The sequence below is a fragment of the Lynx canadensis genome, chromosome A2 (assembly GCF_007474595.2).
Source record: "Lynx canadensis isolate LIC74 chromosome A2, mLynCan4.pri.v2, whole genome shotgun sequence".
Lineage (NCBI taxonomy): Eukaryota > Metazoa > Chordata > Mammalia > Carnivora > Felidae > Lynx > Lynx canadensis.
The window spans coordinates 146,601,944-146,622,729 of record NC_044304.2 but is presented as its reverse complement, the minus strand read 5'-3'; positions in this window follow the sequence as shown (position 1 = coordinate 146,622,729).

The following is a 20,786-nucleotide window of genomic DNA, read 5'->3' as shown; positions in this document are numbered from 1 at the left end:
GATGGGTTTGCATTTGATTTATAAAACAATGATGTTACATGTGTGTCAGACTTTTCCCTATTAAAGGCCAAATTTTGAGATAGACCGCTTAATCTGTTCTGACGTGAGCCCCCCCCCCCATCTCTCCTCTCTCCGTGTTTCCTGGTGGTGGGATCCACTCAGCTCCTCCGCTCAGGCATGTGGTTTAGTCTGTGTACATTCAGTGCAGTGGCATTTTTCTTGAAAAAGTGACTAAGGCTTCTTGGATGAATTCTGTCTTTGAAAGAGGTGGTAGAGTTGCATCAGAAAAGCATTTACAGTAAATGGCTCCCCCCCCTTTCCTGTAATGACCACATGTGAAAGAATGCATTAATTCTTGTTTTGAGGAAATGAGAGTTGTAGAATTCTATGAAAAACTCCCTTTTTATCATTAATTAACCAGATTTGAATGTTAAAAATTCTAAAATCTGAACCACTTTCTGCTGTGTAAATAAATGTCGCAAAAATATCCAGTTTTTCACTCCATATTCTATATGGAGTAACCACTTATATTGAGTTCAAGAAGAGAGGAAATAATGTTGACGATGGCACTAGTTAAAGCATACGCCTAACCTAAATTAGTTTCTTCATAGTCATTTTCCATATTAAATTAATAATTTCTTACGTGTGTTGCTGATTTGTTTCAGGATTTGTTTCTCTGTGTGGTAGAAGCTGAATCTAGAAGGAAACTCCCATAGCTCATCTAGCCAGGGGTTCTCTTGGGAAAAGTACCGCCCCCTAGGGGACCTGATAGGAATGAGATAGTGTTTGGTTCTGCAGTGAAGGGCTTTTAATGGATGGGAGCCTGAGATTTTAGATGTTCCACCGCGGAAAAGACAGAAAGAGCTGTCCTTTATCCCCCGTGACTTTCAACTGTCATTTTGGATATAAAAATATGTTTATAATTACTTGAGCCTTGAGTTAAGTCCATTTTATGTAAGGATGCAGGATAACATTTACATACTTTTATTTTTTTTTTTAACGTTTATTTATTTTAAGAGAGAAAGAGACAGAGTGGGAATGGGGGGGTGGGGGCAGAGAGAGAGGGAGACACAGAATCTGAAGCAGGCTCCAGGCTCTGAGCTGTCAGCACAGAGCCCAATGCGGGGTGCGAACTCACAAACTGCAAAATCATGATCTGAGCCGGAAGTCGAAAGCTTAACCGACTGAGCCACCCAGGCACCCTTGCATACTTTTAATATACACAGAATATACTTATTTTCATCCTTTGGCCCACCCGTACCTCTCCTATTTCGTTTTCCAGTACTTTTAAGATGGAAGGCTTCTGACTTGGCTCCTCTGAATCCAAGCTGTTCTTTATAAGTAAGTTGTAAGCATTTCATTACATAGTTAATTGGACCTAAAAATTATTTATATATTATTTGTATATTGGGTATATAGTGTTTTATTATAAATTGTTTTCTTTTACTTTCTCCTTTATATTACATTTAGAGCATTATATTGATGTTTTAAAGGTTATATGTATGCTAGTTACTATTTATTAATGAATTTTATTTCAGAATAGCAAATAGGGCGTTACAGAATTTTTGGTTCTAAAAACAGGGCTTTGGGACTAGTAGGGTTTTGAACCAATAATCCATTCTGTCTCTCTACTTTCAGGAGGGACAGTATGCATGCAAGCCACCCAGGTGGGAGGGATGTTTATCTTCTCTGTGAAGTTCTCCGAGGAAGACTGCACATGTACCTCATTAATATTTTAGTATCTTGAAGACTTCATATTAAGCTAGTTCTTCCTTAGTAATAATTTCCAGGAGTCTTCATTATGTCACTGGAAAAACACGACCTTTGGTTTTCCCTCTTTTTGTAGGAAAGGACAGACAGGTATTGAGAGACGCTTATAAGTCATGCTGCAAGCTAGCAGAGGAGTTAAAAACAGACTCAGGTTGGGCCGCCTGGGTGGCTCAGTCAGTGAAGCGTCTGACTTCAGCTCAGGTCATGATCTCACGGTTTGTGAGTTCGAGCCCCGCGTTGGGGTCTGTGCTGACAGCTCAGAGCCAGGAGCCTGCTTCGGATTCTGTGTCTCCCTCTCTCTCAGCCCCTTGCCTGCTCACGCTCTATCTCTGTCTCTCAAAATAAATAAACATTAAAAAAAATTTAAAAAGAAAAAACAGACTCAGGTTTTCTTGAACAATGGTCTTGGCCTCATTGTCTCCTTACCGTGAAGATGTTCTACATGTGCGATTCTGATTTCTGACTGTGCTGTAAGAATAGCACATCATGGGTAACTGTTGTCAGTGTAGTAGAATTAAATCACCAGAATCATAGCTGTGAGCTTATGGTTCCTGGGCACATGCCCGTGGTGTTCACTCAGACCTGTTGTTTGGGGCCACACTTTTAATTTGGTAGATCTTTTTCTTGGATTGTTAGTCCTTGTGGTATTTTGTTGTCATTGTTTTTCTTGTTATGTCGACGTGATGTTAATTATTGCTTCTCAATATTTCTAGGGAAGCTAATAATTAATAAAGTTGTCTTTTGAGTTCTTTATAAAGTGTCTTCACTCCCTTGAATTTTCTGTTTCTTCCAGGGTCTTTCTGTTGTTTATCTTAGTTTTCCGCTTTGCGTCGCAGGCTTTCTTTAAATGTATTCCTGCCCTTGACACTTCGTTCACATAAAGATGAGGTGGCACGAAGGCTGACCGGGGCTCTGTGCACGTGGGCACGTCTTGCCACTGGCAGCCTCCCCTCTGGTGGCACAGAAGCAGCTCTCATGTTGGGGAGCCACCAAGCGTCAGAGGAAAGAGGGCTTGACTTTGGGGTTCTCAGAACCACACTAGCGGTTAGTCCTCACCCGACTTTTTGTTTAGTTTCTTTGGAGAGTTAACTTTTCATTTTGAGTTTTTGCCTGGCGGCCTGTAAGATTTGTTGTTTTGAGATAGACCGCTTTTGAGATAGACCTGATAAACACAGGAATTAGGCATGGGAGGAACGATTGTTGACACCGGACTTTTCAGTTCATCTTCTCCTTTCTGCCGTTCTCGATGTTTCTTTCCCATATTGCGTTTGCTTTTTCTTTTCTTTCTTTTTTTTTTTTAATTTATTTATTTTGAGAGTGAGTGAGAGAATGAGCAGGAGAGGGGCAGAGAGAGGGAGAGCAAGAATCCCAAGCGTGCTCCAAGCTGTCAGCACCCAGAGCCCAGTGTGGGGCTCAAACTCCCAATCCATGAGATCATGACCTGAGTCGAAGTCAAGAGTCGGATGCTCAACCGACTGAGCTACCCAGGCACCCCTGTTCTTGCTTTTTCTGGGTCTAGAGCCTCTTTGGGGTTTCACTGGGGAAGTCAGTCCCCACCCCAACCCCCGCCCCGCCGTCTCAGCAGCAACCCTCCGAGAACTCTTTGGGCGGTAAGCTGCCTCTGCTCAACTTTATCACTCAGTACTTCTCTGTCATTTTCTGGCTTCCAGACATTTCTTGAAATCTCTCAGGCCCCTGATAGTCTTTTATTGTTGTGGGTGTATATAATTTTTGTTTTTATAACTGCAGTGGGGTCTTTCATGCGCCCTGACTACTATTTTGAAATGGTGTCTTAGTATAGGTTACTACAACAAAGTACTGTAGACTGGGTGGCTTACAAACAATGGAAATTTACTCCTCACAGTCCTGGAGGCTGGCTCATAGACAGCCATCTTCTTGCTGTGACCTCCTTTGGTGGAAGGAGGAAGAGAGCTCTCTGGGATCTCCTTTATAAGCACACTAATCCCATTCCTCAGAGCTCCACCCTCATGGCCTAATCACTTCCCAGAGGCCCCACCTCCCAGTGCCATCAGATTAGTATTCTGACTTGGGAATTTTGGGGCAGACGGGAAGGTCTTTCATTTGTTGATTTGTCAGAAGTATATCTGAAGATGGGGCCCTGGGTGGCTCAGTCAGTTAAGAGTCCACCTCTTGATCTCAGCTCAGATCTTGATCTCAGGGTCGTTAGTTCAAGCCCCACGTTGGTCTCCACCCTGGGCGTGAAGCCTACTTAACAAAGAAAAGAAAAGAAGTATATTTGAAGAATTAAATCAGCCTGGGGAAAGATTTGATGGGGGCACAAGAACTGCAGTGAGTATTGGGTTTGGGGAAACTTCTTAGAATAAGTTGGCTGGGAAGGAACAATGAGCTGATGTTGTTATACAGATTGCTTTCCAGCCACGGAGGCTATCACCATTAATCACAGAGCTCTCTCAAGAGGCTCTTCTGGCTCTGTTGCTAGAAGACAAGATGTGTCTTGTCAAACATCCAGCTTCGTCGTTAAAAAAATATATATATAAATGTAGTGGTAGTTGTTTCTGATCATAATACAAATGTAAATGTGGATATGCTTACTTTTCAATTTCTTCTCTGCCCTTTGGCATAGGAGTTCCTGAGAGAATCTACTATTCCTTCATTTCTAGAACTTCTATTCCTTAGGGGATAGACCCTCCTACTACTTCTCCCCTTTCTTGTAAGAAGCATCTCATATTCTTCCTTCCCATTTCCTTTGTGGAAAAAAAAAATCCAAATTCTTATCGATCGTTGTGTTTGTTGTGTAGTACCTGCAAATGGATAGCAGAAACAATGAAGATGGGAAAAATTAGGTGTTCGCTGATTAGTGCTTTAACTTCCCTGACAAAGTGGTATCCATTTGTGTCTTAGAAGAAACTCCGAATTGATGTTTCCAATCTTACCATTAACTCATTTTACTTGGAAAAAAAAAATAGCCATTTTCTTGTGAAAAATCCTGGAGATCTTCTCTAGAGGTCCTCCATAGTTAGGGATGGTGGCCCTAACATAATCTAACCTGAAGCAGAATCTTCTCAGGCCTGTCTGATCTCTGGAAGAGTACGAGGAGCCCCAAGTCTACCTCTGGCATTTGCAAAGTAGTTCAGTTAGATGCTAATTATTCTTTGCGTAGTGGCATAGAGGCAGTTGAAGATAGTAAAGGTCCTTACTTACAGGAAACAGTAAGTTGTTCAGCTTAGAGCCTTTGGAGCAGTCCTAGATCCTAGGGCAGGCCCCCTGAGACCGTGCCCCTGGAAGCGGATACGGAGAATACTGAAATGTCCTGAGCTCCCAGGGAAGCAGGACATACTTGTAATTTTACTTCTGGTATTGGCCAGAATGAGTATTATCAGCCTGTTCTAAGTAACTTTCTTCCCAAATTTACTTTCTTTTATCTATCCCCCTTAACCTGCTGGCGGTGAGGAATGTGTTGAATACAGGTTATCACTTGTATACTGAAAAATGGTGAACCTAAAAAGGACCTTCTGTAGCATTTAGAACACGCTTACTTTGGTTTTTAGAACCTGGGATATTGATTGGCTTTTACTGTTGGATGAGAGGAAACCCAGCAAATTCCTTCTTTTTCCTTGGAGAAAATACCGTCTGTAGGTGGTCCCAAAGAAATTGAGACAGCCACATAGTTGTCAAACTGGTTGTCTGTTACTCAGAGTAGTTCAGATATAGTCTCCCTTTGTTGGGGGCCAAGGGATACAAATCAAATCCCATTCTTCAGGGGGACTTGGGATATAAAGACATTCAGGGAGCCCTCCCAGCCCTCCTTTTTAATAGGTGTAAAATTTACATGTGGAAAATGCACTGATGTCAAATGTAGTCCTGTAACCGAACCACAGTTAACATGTAGAACATTTCTACCCTCCAGGTTCTCTCATGCCCCATCCAGTCCCTCTCCATCCCCATTGACAAATGCTTTCTGATTTGTCATAATAGAATTTTTTCTCCGTGTACTGACCTTTATATAGATGGACTCCACATGTACTTTTTCAGGCTTGGCCTCTCACCCCAGTTTTATGTTTTGTGTGGATCAGGTGTTTCTTTCTTCCTTTATTGCCAGGTGGTATTCTGTCATACGAATACACCCAATTGTCACTCCACTTTCCTATTGACAGACGTTTGGGTTGTCTTCATCTTTTCGGCTGTTGGGAATCTGAAGCTGTTGTGAGAGCTCACTCACCCCTCTTTGTAGATCCAGCTTAATTGCTGGGCCGTACCGTGCACGTATGTCTTTATGAGAAACTTCCAAGCAGTTTTGCAAAGTAATTGTGCCTTTTATGCCCCAGCCAGCAGTCGACGAGAGTTCCAGGTGTTCTGGTTCCTTTTTAGCATTTGTGTATTGTTGGTTCTTCTGATTTTAGCCATTCTTCTGGATATGAAGTGGTTTCTCATTGTGGTTTTTAATTTGTATTTCCTTGATGACCAACATATTCTTACTGGGCGTTTGTAGACTTTCCTTTTTGGAGTATCTGTATAATATTTTACCCATTTTTTTTAATTTTTGAAGGGGCCATTTTATATTGTATTGTATGTCTTACTATTATAGATTGGTAAGAGATTTATATATATAAAATCTGGAGAGATATATATGGATTATATATATATATATATATATGCATATGTATATATATCAGAAAACTGTGATGCAAATGTATTCCAGTCTGTGGATTACCTTTCATTGTCTTAAAAATGTCTTAAGGTAGAAGTGAAGGTTCCTTTTTTTGCACGTTTCTCGAGTTGTTCCAGTACAATCTATTGAAAAGACTTTCCTGTCCCCATTGAATTGCGTTGGCGCCTTTGTTGCAAAGCCTGTTTCCCATATATGTGTGTGGTCTTTTCAAAGGAACCTGAAGAATGTTTGCATAGACCACGTGTGCATGCACTTAAGTCTAGAAATGAGTTCACATTGGCCACTGTAATAAGCCTCAAGTGGCGGACTGCCTTAAACTTCTGTATCATGGGAACATTTGCGTTAAAGGTCACTGACAGACACATATGGTGGGCGCTTTTTGCTTGCTAACCCAGCTGAGACTTCCAGAGTCCCAGTGTTCCCACACTAAATATAAGGCTCTTATCTGCAAAGAGAGAATACCGTCAGTCTGTGAGCCCAGCCTCAGCCTGCAGGCAACTTCGCAGAGAACTAATAGTAATTTTCTTATTTGAAAACTGGATATGCATGAATTTAACATAACTGATTTGGAACTCATTATAGTTATGTGTGGGTCCGACTAAAAAAAATAGTACTCTTAAGAAGGAGATTTTTCATAATGTAAAGAAGCTTGTGAAGAAAAATTTGTTCTAATAACTTGTGCACATTGTGTGCAGAAATAGATGTTGCTGACTTTAAACGAGTGTTGCCTATGAGTAGAATCTCTACCTGGAAAGGTTTTTGTAAACAGTTTTACATAGTATTTTTACTGAATAGTAAATAAAAAAAAATTTATTTTAAAAGATGCCTTAATTTGAAAACCAAAGGATGAATAGAGGAAACATACCAAGTTACCCAGGTAGAATAAATGGTGATAGTCTCTTTTTTGATACCTTGATTTTTAGAATCTTAGGCATTCGTGTTTTCATGTATGGCAACTGGAGCTCAGCGCTTGAGCACATGACTGACGCTGGCCTGTCTGGGTTGGGCCACCAGCTCTCCTAGTCCTCACAGGCAACGGACTTAAGCCTCTGTGTCTCCCCCTAAAACTCGGAGAATAAGAGTGTCTGAAGGAAGTTCAGACTTAGAGCTGAGCAGGCTCATAGTGAACCCTATGTAACTTTGGCCAGTCGTAACATTATTTACTTTCATGATAAAAACATATGCAGAAAGGCAATTTTTTTAGAAAGAAAAAAGCCAGGAAGCAAAAGTAAATTACAGTATCCTATGGTTCCAGACACCTCGCTGTTCATAGTAGACTTCCCAGTTGGTTGAGTTGGTCAGATTTTACTGTTAATTCCCATTCTCCCCCAGAAGGGGGTAGAACTAAGGGATTTTCTTTTGAGCTCCTTGGGAGATGTTTGCCCTGAAAATACAAGAGGCACTCCATGCTAATTGCTAGACTTACTCTTGTCTCCATAAAAAGATTTTACAAGGAAAGCTATTCTTTCAAGCTCATGTCTTCCTCTCCTCCTCCTTTGCTCAGTTAACTCAAGTATAAACACATCCACTCACTTGAAATACCACTTTCCCTAGTCCTGTGTTTGGACTTGCACAGCGTGCTCAGCTCCTGGCCCTGTTTTTGCTTTCTCCAGCAATTTCCCGGTCAGAGCGGGAACTAGAGCCGAGTCTCGGAAAAGTGGCCGCGATGGGCCTTTTTGCGCCGCTCGTCTTCCCCACGGGACGTTGGAAGGGGGGAGGTGTCTGACCCTCACTGTAATCCTGTGGGCACACGTAGCAGGGTTTGATGATACCCGGCAGCAAATCAGCTGGGGCTAAACGTGAAGGTTGCTAACGCACTGTTGATGATGTAATTCCAGGTGAGATACGATGTTTTTGTCACACGTACAAACCAGGTTTGCCCATAGAAGGAAGTGTGAGCCTTCTCCACATGGTCACAGGATGGCCATCATAGTTCCTGTGAAGCATTTGTCTTGTTGTGCACATGTGGTTAAGGCTTGAGGAAAACTGATACTATTACGGCTGACTTACCTGATCTTACGATATTGGAGATGAAGACTCTCATGAGGTCTGCTCAATGCAATCCAGTTCTTGTTTATGTTCGTCGTGATTTTGGTAAAGGCTACAGGTGCATAAATCCTTGCCTGTGCTCTCCTGAGCTGACATTCTGCAAGGTGACTTTTCCTCCCTGCTGTCCCCGCCCATCTCGTCCCCCAGCAGCTCCTGCAAGCACTTGTTAGCTCGCTCCTCCACCTCACTTCCTTCTGCAAGCCGCTCCTACGTCACAGGCGAGCTCACTTGGTTGGGTTCTCGCCCTGTCAACAAGCTTCGTCCGCGCCTGCCTCGCCTCTGGTTGCAGCGGAAGAGGAGTCTTTCCTTATGCCCACAGCTCCAGATCCCAGCCCCACTTCCCGCACCTTCTCAGAGACGTTCTCTCTGACCTGATACCTGCCATTCACTTTTTCCTATGCACATTTAAGCCTACACATGTCTCGGGGCGCCTGGGTGGCTCAGTCGGTTGAGCGTCCAACTTCGGCTCAGGTCATGATCTCGAGGTTTGTGAGTTCGAGCCCCACGTCGGGCTCTGTGCTGACCGCTCAGAGCCTGGAGCCTGCTTCAGATTCTGTGTCTCTGTCTCTGTCTGCCCCTTTCCGCTCACACTCTGTCTCTCTCTCAAAATAAACATGAAAAAAAAAATTTAAACCTACGCATCTCACTAAATGCACTCGGGCGCGCGCACACACACACACACACACACACACACACACATACACAGGACTTCAGTATTGCCTTGCTTTTTGGCTCCCTCTCTGTTTACTTGTCCTGCTAGGGCCAAACTTCTTGGAAGAATTGCCTCTATTGCTGCCTCCTCTTTCTCTCACTCCCCCCCCCTCCTCCGGGTGCTCCAGGTTGGCTCTCGTATCTGTGACCAAACTGGTACTGCTCCAGCCAGAGCGTGGAGGCGGCCTTCCTATCCTGCTGTTGCCACGTGGACCAGATACGTTTGGATTCTTACCTTCCAGGACCTGACAACAGTGACGGTGTTTGGTGTCCTGTCCTCTTTGCCTCCAGGACCCCGCCTTGCCCCTTCAGCTTGTTCTCCCTGTTGCCTTCGTTCTTTCCACTGTCTCTAAGCTCCAGGCTTGTGTTCAGATGCTAATGGACATTTCCACTTTGATATCTTGCTGGCATCTCCTATCCAACAGGTTCCAAAACGAGTCCAAGTTACCCAGGCTTGAAACCTGCGGCTTCCTGACCCTCTCTCTCCTCCCCTTCCAAATCCACAAAGAAACCAAGTCTGGTCAAGTTCTTGAATCCATCCGCTTGTCTGCACTGTGTCCTTCCTGTTTTCATCACCTTTGACCACAGTTCTTGCCTTTGCACCTGTCCTCCCTGCGATTGGTATTCTCTCCCAATCCACTCTGCATTTAGGGGTCTTCCTGACTGCATCCAGAGTGAGGGCCTCTAAAAAGCATCCTGTGTTGTGTCACTTCATTCCCTGAATTCTTCCCCCGTTTCTATGATCTCTTCTCCCCAAATTGACTGGGGCCTCTGCGAGGCTTGCATCCTCACCCCGTGCATAAAGAAGTCATCAAATCACTTGGGATTTACTCAGAGATGGAGAACAGAGTTACTTTCCCCTCCACACAGCAGAATTTCATGAAAACCCTCACTGGACGTCAGTCCCTCCACCCTCCAGAATTCCTAATTGCTCCCAGCCCTCCACCCTTCCCCCCACTCACCTGTCTGTGCTTCCCAGCCCCGGCCTCCCCCTACCCGTAGTTCTCACTGCCGTTTCCCCACTTCTCTTTTTGTACTCCAAGCAGCTCCGCCCTTTCCTGATCGTTCTGATCTGAGTTGCAATCCCTGTCTTAGATTGGGTTCTAATTAATGGGTTCATGGACAGTGCCTAAAACTGTGTGACTCATAGTAGTGATCAGTCAGACTTGCCCCAATGATAATAATAACATTTGCTATTGACAGTATTACTTCCAACAGGTTTCCAGACCTGTAGACCAGATGGAGCCCCCTTTGGGTGTGCCAGTAGCGCCTTGTGCCTCCATTAAATCATAATAGCCAGTTCTCTGAGGGAAGGGTGACGACAACCCCGCTCGCCATCCAGCGCCTAGCCCAGTTGCCTGGTGTGGAGTGCACAGTGTGGACTGTGGACGCAATAAATACTTCTTGAACAGGTTTAATAAAATGACTCCAGAAAGACATTCCAGTTTCTGTTCTTATCTTTTAATAAGGCACTCTTTAAAAAATAAGACTTAACGAACGAAACATACGTGTGTTCTAGGAGTTTTGTCACTAAATCCCGTGTTACTGAGTGAGCCTGGGCAAACTCTCTGGGTGTCTGTGTCCCCCGAACAGCTTTACCTAAGGGCCTTTGTCCACTCCAAACTCTTCAGGTCTGCAGCTGGAGTTCTCAGTAAGGAGGAGTACATTTCTAGGACCCAGAGTTTCCTGTGTTCCTTCCCGTTAGCTGATGATAAGACGTCATTGTGTTGCTTGGGCTTGCAGGTTCTTTCCTATTGTGGGGAATTTTTCAAGCTGGCTGTAATGAAGAGGGTCTCAAAAAACCACAGAGAGGTCTGGTATGTTCTCTTCAAGTGAAACACGACGTCCCTTCTTATTTTCAGTTTTGATCTTCTGTGTTACGGAGCTGACTTCTGTAATTATCCCTGAAGAATCTAGTATTAGAAATAAGGTCTAGTTTATTTCAATACCTGTGCCTTTGACATCCTTTAAACTCTTCTTTCATCGCCAAATCAGAAGCCTTCTTCGGGACTTCTGATTCTAACGATTTTGGTTCTTTCAAGTATATATATGTATAATTAATTGTAAAATATGTACAGCATAAAATGCAGTCTTCACATTTGTAAGTGTGCAGGTCCGGGGCATCAAGTACCTTCACAGTGTTGAACAGCTGTCAGCATCATCTATCCCAGAACCCTTTGGTCTTGCAAGACTGAAACTCCCACACCCATTAAGCGCTAACTCCTCTTTTCCCCCTCCCCCAGCCCCGGGCAACCACTATTCTGCTTTCTGTCTATGGATTGACTACTGTAGGTACCTCATTTCAGTGGAGTCACACAGTCCTTGTCCTCTTGCCACTGGCTTATTTCACTTCGCACAGTATCCTCAAGGTTCACCCTTATCGTGCAGGTGTCAGAGTTGCCTTACTGTCTAGGGCTGAATAATATTCCATCGCGTTTATAGACCACATTGTGTTTATCCGTTCATTCGCTGGTGGGCACTTGGGTTGCTTCCATCTTTTGGCTGTTAGGAGTAATGCTGCTGTGAACATAGATACGCATGTATCTCTTCGAGACCCTTCGAAATATTTTGGATAATGATTTTTTGAACCTTCTGTCTTGATGCTTCTGTTGTTTTCATGAACTCCTGCCCTTCCTCTTTTGGCCACTAAACTACCCCACTCCCATCAGCTTTCTTCACTATTTCCCTAATAATGTCCTGCTGTTGGGATGGATCCTCATGCTTCAAGATGACCCTCACAGAACCACTGCATGGAGAAACACTGACGTCTGAGAAGTAGGATTTGTTCGCACCTCCGACACTCCCATCGATTCCTGCTGTTTTCTGAAAGGTGTGCCACTGGTTCTTAAAGTGAAAAAAATAAAAATCCCTTAGTCATGGGGCAGATTTTTGTGACTATAGGCCTTCTGTATTTTGAAATTTAACTGTTAATAGTAGTATCTTCTTGATATATCAATCTTTTTTTTTTTAATATGAAATGTATTGTCAGATTGGTTTCCATACAACACCCAGTGCTCATCCCCAAAGGTGCCCTCCTCAATACCCATCACCCACCCTCCCCTCCCTCCCACCCCCCATCAACCCTCAGTTTGTATCCTCAAGGTTCAGTTTGTTCTGTTTTTAAGAGTCTCTTATGCTTTGGCTCTCTCCCACTTTAACCTCTTTTTTTTTTCTTCCCCTCCCCCATAGACTTCTGTTAAGTTTCTCAGGATCCACATAAGATGAAAATATATGTTATCTGTCTTTCTCTGTATGGCTTATTTCACTTAACATAACACTCTCCAGTTCCATCCACGTTGCTACAAAAGGCCATATTTCATTTTTTCTCATTGCCACGTAGTACTCCATTGTGTATATAAACCACAATTTCTTTATCCATTCGTCAGTTGATGGACATTTAGGCTCTTTCCATAATTTGGCTATTGTTGAGAGTGCTGCTATAAACATTGGGGTACAAGTGCCCCTATGCATCAGCACTCCTGTATCCCTTGGGTAAATTTCTAGCAGTGCTATTGCTGGGTCATAGGGTAGACCTATTTTTAATTTTCTGAGGAACCTCCACACTGTTTTCCAGAGTGGCTGCACCAGTTTGCATTCCCACCAACAGTGCAAGAGGGTTCCCATTTCTCCACATCCTCTCCAGCATCTATGGTCTCCTGATTTGTTCATTTTGGCCACTCTGACTGGTGTGAGGTAATATCTGAGTGTGGTTTTGATTTGTATTTTCCTGATGAGGAGCAACGTTGAGCATCTTTTCATGTGATATATCAGTCTTATAATTGTGATACTGACATTTATTTATTGTCATGGAAGCAATATATGACAAGGGTAGAAAACATGTAAGATACAGAAAAAAAAAATCACACACAGAAGCACTACTGAAAGGTGACCATTATTAACATCATGTTGCATATTCTTCTGGTCTTTTTAATGTGAATTTTTGCATATTTAAGATCCTACTGTTTTGTATTTCTTTTTTGCACATAATAATAAGGTATAAGCATTCTTTTGTTAAGAAGGTCTTTGTAAATAATTACATTATGTGACTGAAAATATTTATAGGGTGCTGACTAGCTTACATAACATTTTTCCAGTTATAAAAATAAGATTTCCTTTAGAAAATGTCATATATAAATATCTTAATATTGTAAAGAAGTAACAAAAAATCTAAATTGCCTGCCCCTTCTTAATCTTCTAAAATTACTCTTTTCTAGTATCTTTTTGAGATTAGCTTTTGTATACCCCATTTGTCCGTGCTTCCTTCTCTCTCCGCTTTCCTTTCTTACTAAGCAATGTTGATACCATCTTCATACACAATTTAATTTCTTTTAAATTTTTTTCAACGTTTATTTCTGAGAGACAGAGAGAAACAAAGCATGAGGAGGGGAGGGGCAGGGAGAGAGGGAGACACAGAATTCGAAGCAGGCTCCAGGCTCTGAGCTGTCAGCACTGAGCCCGATGCGGGGCCTGAACCCACAAACCATGAGATCATGACCCAGGCTGAAGTCAGACACTTAACTGACTGAGCCACCCAGGCGCCCTCACAATTTTAATTTTTTTTAATGTTTACTTATTTTTGAGAGAGAGAGATAGAGTGAAAGCAGAGGAGGAGCAGAGAGAGAGGGAGAGACAGAATCTGAAGCAGGCTCCAGGCTCTGAGCTGTCAGCACAGAGCCCGACGCAGGGCTCGAACCCACGAACCGTGAGATCATGACCTGAGCTGAAGTTGGAAGGTTAACTGACTGAGCCACCCAGGTGCCCCCATACACAGTTTTATATCCAGCAGTTTCATCCACACTGTATCCTGCTATTTCCAATGTCATTAAGTACTCTCCATTAAACACATGAATTTACCTACTGAGTCAGATGCTCCCCTCCATGTTTAATAGCAATTTTAGGTGATTGTAAGTATGTCCTTGTACAGTTACCTTCCTGTGTATCTGTGATTGTTTCTTGAGGTGGTATTTATAGAGCTGTTCTGAGTCAGAACAGTTTTAAGGCTTTATAAAAAGATACTGCTTGGTTTCCTGAAAGGATGCTCTCACCTCACTCTCCCAGCTTAACTCTTTGTTGTCCCATCTTTGTGAATTTGGTGGTTGTTTGCTAGTGAAATCCAACTCTGTTTCATGTTAATTGGCCATTTATATTTTGGAGTGAATTGTCTGTTAATAACTTTTACCTTATACATTTATAAATGATATGAGGTTTATTGCCCTGTTGCAAGTATTTTGTTTTTTTCTTTACCTTTCACTTCAGTTGCTTTTGGACTTACAGGTCATACATGTTCACATAAATGTGTTTACATAAACATTTTAATGTAGTCAGATTGATTTCCCATTATATTGCCTTTTGTTACTTTTTTCGTTACTTCTTTTCCTATCTCTGATTCAGAAATGTCTCCTAATTGTATTCTTTTCCCCCTTCCTACATTTAACTCTTTAATCTCCACAGAATTAATTTTGGTGAAGGTTGTAAAGTAGGAGCTCATATTAGTTGTTCTAGAATATCCTCTTACTCCCATGTGTGTCCCAAAATCCCAGCGAAGCTGCAGCGTGCACCAAAACATGTGCTTTTTCTTACTTTAGTGTCTTGATCTTCCCACTGGACAAGAGGAGGAGGCTCTGATGTATACCTGTGAAGGGAGGAGCCAGGAAGAGGGCCTGGGACCAGCTCTCAGAGCTCTACCCCCAGTCCAGAACTTGCCCTGTCTCTGTCCAGCTCAGGAAGGTACTCCGCACACACTGCCGGAGGACCGAGATAACAGTGACAAGGGTCAGGGGGCCCGTGAGTTAGGGACTGAGTGGCCCAGGGTGAGCCCCTCTCAGTCTTGACTCTGCTTCAGTTATTCACAACTACGATAAGCAACCAGGACTGTGCTCGTTGGAGACTTTACCTGAACCTCCAACTGTAGATGGAAGGCAGCACGTGGTGAAGAAGAGCCCTAACCTAGGAAAGCCAGAAAGTTTGGGTCCTGTTGCAGCTGTCAACGGTGCAACCTAGGAAAGTCTCTGAACTTCTCTAATTTCCTGACTTACAGAATTACGGAGCTGAGATGTATGTTCTCTGAGGTGTCTTCTCAGTAAATTATGGTCTAGGCAAGTGGCAGAGCTAGATCGTGCTGTGAATCTGTTGGGGGATCTTTCTTGAGAACTAATTCATCCTTCCTTAATTCAGCCAACCAGTGTGATACCGGAGATTAGGATCATTTAACAATGTCATTTAGTACTCTACCTTGGAGAATTTGTGCTTTTTACCTTTCCTAACTTTTCCTTAATCTACCTCAGGCTTCCTTGCCGAAAGACATCTGTTTTTCCTAACAATTTCTTCTTTTGCCCAGCCACATCTTGTGTTTAGGAATTAAAGAAAGATGACCTAGTTATCAAGTACCCAGAACTGATTCCTGTCACTGACCTTGCCCTACCTCGTGCCCGAAGCCGTGACACACATTTTTCTAAAAAGCTGAAATAAAAATGGGAAAACCATTTTGAAAACTGTGAAGCATTAATAAGGTGATAAAAGTAGTATCTATGAGACACAAATACCTGCTCTCAACCATGTTAATTGCTTACTATTGGTATTCATAAATTATTTATTAACATATCAGTAACTGAAATTGCATTGAGAAACAACCAACCACAGGCCAAACCTTTGGAATTTCACGTATCTTTATATTAACATACTTTATTTTAGAGAAGTAGCACAGAATATGTCTTAAGTAGCTCTTGTATAATAGAATCATCTGTCAGTCGGTCCATTGTAGTCAGATGTGTTTTAACACACATCTCCCACTTTTTGATTTCCAGAGCAAGTGAACGTGGTCTGATATGTGTGGCATAACTTATTTAACACATAAGGGTAATTCAGATTCTATCTAATGGTGATGTTTTTACTAGTTTCGATGCTGCAGATGAAAATTTCAGTGCACTGGCATTTTCCTCTGGAGGATGTTATTTGCTGTACTAAAACACAGTGACCACTTGAAATCTGTAGAATTTGGGCGGAGACTGGATGAATCTAAACAGCTTTCTCCTTTGTGCTCCAGGAACACAGAACACTATATATTAATACGTATATTATTTCTTTAATGTATCCTTTATGTGTTTATACACAGCTGCAGCTGATGTTTTGTTCGATTACAATTCTGTATTGCCTGATCTTCAGATAACATGGAAAAATAGCCTTCAAAGTAAACCTTGAATGGATATGATCTTCAGAGAAAACCTTTCCTTTATTAATTAAACTTTCACTTCTCACTGTGCATTGCTTTTGATCTCATAGTTTTAAAAATGTCCCGAGGCCTTATTTTCAAGGCTTCCAAACAGATTATTACTTCTCAAAAGCCATACTATATTCATGGCTCAATGAATCCTAAAGACAGTATTTTTAAAACCCTCTTAAGCTTATTTTTCTTATGTGCTCGTCTACTGCATAATTTTCGGTGCTATGGGTCACATGATCCTTCCCGTCTGTAACACAGGCACTTAAAATTTTTACTTCCTGATTGAGCCATCAAGATTACGTAAAATGTAAATCGGTCTAAATACCCCAAAGCAGGAATTTTAAGGAAAAGATGTTTTCTTCCTCTGTTTCTTTATTGACGCCTAAAAAATCAGAGTGAGCGTGTGCCTGCCTATCTGTACTTGGAAATGAGAGACGGTTAGGGATTTTTTGTGTGTCCCGTCCCCTTTCACATTGAATCAGACTTTGCTTTCATTATAAAAATAATGTAGCAACTAGATAGACCGTGGGAGTGGTGTAGTTGCAGGGCTGAAATCAAAATGGTTCCCATTACTGAGAGAGCTGTTCATTTACTTATTACTCCTTTCATGATCTGAGTGAAGGTACAGCATCTCTCAGAAGGTAACGATCTGATGCTTCAGAATTGTAAATGGCCATTTAGTCTTGCTTGCTGCCTGATAGAAATGAAAGTAATTTCCAGAAGGCTGGACGACACTTGTTTTATCATGGATCTTAAAATCCTTCACATTTTCTCAGAGCAGCTTTGAAGTTGTCATAGTAACAGCATGACATTTGAAGAGTCTTTTAAGTAGTTCTTTAGCTAGAGTTAATTAATTTTATTAACTCTAGATGTTTTTCTTCTTACTTCTCTCTGACAAACAGGGGCCGTAATTGCTCAAATATGTATTTCATGTTCTTTATTTCTTGGTGACTACGATTTGAGAACTTGATGTTTTGTTAAGCTGTTTCAGGAAAAGAACGAGAATGTCACCGATTGACTTCAGAAAGGTTAAACTTGGGGTTTTAGTTACTCGTCTGTAAAATTGCACTACCACGATAGGACCAGAACTTGGTTTTATTTAAAGAGGTGGATTATGGGAGATGTCCCCCCAAATTTAATGGTGATTTGCTCCAGGGATTATAGCTATCCTTTGGTTTGATTTGGATATATTTAAAATAAGAATTGAAGAACACGGAAGGGGGAATGTGTCAGACTTACAGGAGAAAATTATTTCTTTAAAAATGCAACACTCAGATACATCACCAAAAGCATATTCCACAAAAGAAAAAAAAATGGAATAATCTGACTTTGTCAAAATTAAAAATGTAAGAATACTCTTTGGGACTCTAAAATCTGCTAAAATAAATGATCCTCTAGGAAAGTTTGTGGGAACCTTCTACCGGGAGAAAGTAGGTCGGGATCTTCTGTTTGTAAAGCTCCATGGCAGAAATTCTTGCCATTATGGTGATTGGTGAGAAAGGGTCAGGTGGAGGGTCAGAAGAAATAATGATCCGTACTAGGTCTGGAAGCTGGAACTTTAAAAAGTATCAGGTGGTCGGTGCTTTTGTTTGCTTGTAAGAGTGACCAGAGAGGTGAATACAGAAGGTATCATGTGAGCTCTGGGGGTTTAATGCTGAGGCCGGTATCCTTCCTGTCCTGGGGAGTATTTGTTCAGGCAGGGGCAACTGAAGACCAAGGGGACAGCAGCGTGTGCCCCCGACAGCAGTAAAGGTGCTAATGCACATCCAGTGATGTCAGGAGTTACGAGCCAGTGGTTTCAAAACACTGCAGTAAACAGGGTCAAAGTGTCCCGGTTTTGCTGGAAGAAGGTTTGTTTTTATGAGCTGGACAGTACGTGGATGAAGTAATTTTTCAAAACAAACCAAATTTATACGCTTTTTGTTTGTTTGTTTTACTTTGTGGGTTTTAAAAAAATTAACCAGATGAGGTTTAGTAAGGGTTACATTTTTAAACAAAATTATACTTTTTCCCTTTTTTAAAAAAAAAAAAAAAAAACGGTTTTCTATGGTTTTCACAGAGGAAATGAAAATACCTCCGATCTAGGATTTTTAAATGGAGTTTTAGAGAGCAAGCTGGAAGCCAGTGTGCAGCAACCGCCAATCACAATCACTAGTAAAATATTCCTTGTAATTTTGTACCTTCTGCTCTTCTTTAGACAGGCATTTAAGTACCAGAAAGTTAATGGCACAGAATACTGCTGACTGCGTGGTTCTCGTCTTAATGCATTTTCCAACCTTGAACCTGAGAATACCAGAGGCTGGGGACTCTGGACACTCCTCTGCGCAGTTTTCTGCCGGTGGCCTGGTTCCTGAGGTAACAAGTGGGTGTCCCGGGCGTGTGTGTGTGTTAACAACAGCAGTGATGCCACGTGGTGCCCAGAGGTCGCCGCGATCTGTCCCGGGGGTTCCTGGTCCTCGGGGCTTCTGAGATGAACTGTGAACTTGGGGCATCCTGAGAAGTACAGGCGTTTTGGAGTGTGCCACAGCAAATCTGGATGTCGGCATAAACACAGCTCTCAAAGTGAAAGCAGGGGCCTCGAGGAAGGAATTACCCTCATCTCATTCCCTACCTGCTTACTGTGCTGGAAAACAAAGTAAGTTTTGTTTGTTTCTTTGTTAGTCAGTCGCTGCTACATGTTTTCTCTTGCTAACATTGTATTAGACACTCCATATCTGGCAAACGCCAAGTTTTTCCCCCCTCATTGGGAAGTAGGATATGAAGTTTGTTAAATAGCTACTTGCTTCTTTAATCTTTTCTGTCTCTCTTCCTATATCTAGCGTGCTGGCTTCCTTGTTGGAGATCGTATGAGACTGAAATTTATTATCAATGAGAAAACACAAAGTTCTTTTTTTCTTCTTCTTTTTTTAAACAATCCAAGAACCTTGCTGTTAATTAAAGGACAGTGACACAGGCAAAACTTTTTTTACGTGGTGCAGCCAGCAGCATATCTAGCAAAAGAGCCCCAGTTCACCGTCCTTATTTCCATTGGGAAGCAGAAAGGGTGCCTGTACGAGACTTATGTGAAAATAGAGTGTCCCCCCTGTGGGAACGGCAGACACTGGCTGGGAGTGGTGCCTGAACAAGAGGCCGTAACTTAAAAACCTGTTGGGAAATGGGAAGGAGCTGAAGAATACGAATTATTTAGTGATGTTGGGGGAAAAAAAAAAACCCACAAACAAACAGACTTTCTATAAGAATGGGATAAAATGTATAAAGACCTAAAGTTGTCGAGGAAACTGATGTTTTCCTTCAAGTTAGAAAGATTCATGTTTTGTAGGTTTATAGAAGATGTGTGGCTTTCAGAAAATAAGAGGCATCACCACCTGTGCAGATTTTAGGACACCAGCCTAAATCTGACACTTGACCCCTGTCTTCCATTTGTGTTTGTTTGTGTTTTATCTGATCCTAGCTCCAGAGCTGTGGCATGGCTCAGTAAATTAATACAAAGCTCTATGGTTTTGAAAATGCAAAACAAATGGAAATGCAGAGTAGTTTATGATTTGTAATTAGATTATCCCTCCTCATAAAATGGACTGTTTTTACCGTAGAGTTTTCTGGACTTTTCTCAACTCCCAACGGTAACACTTTAAAGGTAGAAGGAGGCATTGTAACTACGGAGTGGCATTGGAAGAGCAGAAATCAGGAATCTTCCTTCTAAATCTCGTATGGAGTACTGAGTGAATTTAAGTTAGGGCTCCTGTGCCGTGGGAATTCACGTTTTATCTCAACGTGGTGGTGGTAGGACGTGGGGTGTCCGTTTTTCATTTAAAACCCTCCAGGCTCCTTTTATGAATGTCTGTGGATTATTCAGCAAACTTCCTTTAAACACCTTTTTGCAGAGTACTGTACTCAGAGCTGCAGTTTGTCACAATTAAACCTACCAAGATTTGGTTTGTCAATTAAAGATCCAGAACAGTTTGAAGCCAGGGTGAATGAGCAGAGCATTCCCCTCGGAACGGTTTGTTAGAGATGGTGCCACATGAGCTGGGCTCTCCGCTTCTGAGCTGCCCTCCTAATTAAAGGGGAAGGTGCCTGCCATCTGTCTGCTTTCATTCAGGGCAGTAGGGGGCCTGGGGTGGAAGGAAGCCACCCCCCTTTATTTTTTCTCCCACTCTTTTTTACAGTCCTCTTTCTCCCTAGTCAGTGACCCAGAAGGTCATTGATGATCTGTCTATCTCAGACTGAATAGTAACATAAGCATGCAAGGCACTTGCAAAAAAAAAAAAAGTTTATAACGTGTGCTTATCCATTTAGAATCCTGCTTGAATTATGTCTGGGAGTGTTGTAATTTCTATCTTTGTGTCTTTGCTCCTGTTAACTGAGGGCACTACTGGCAGAAAAGTA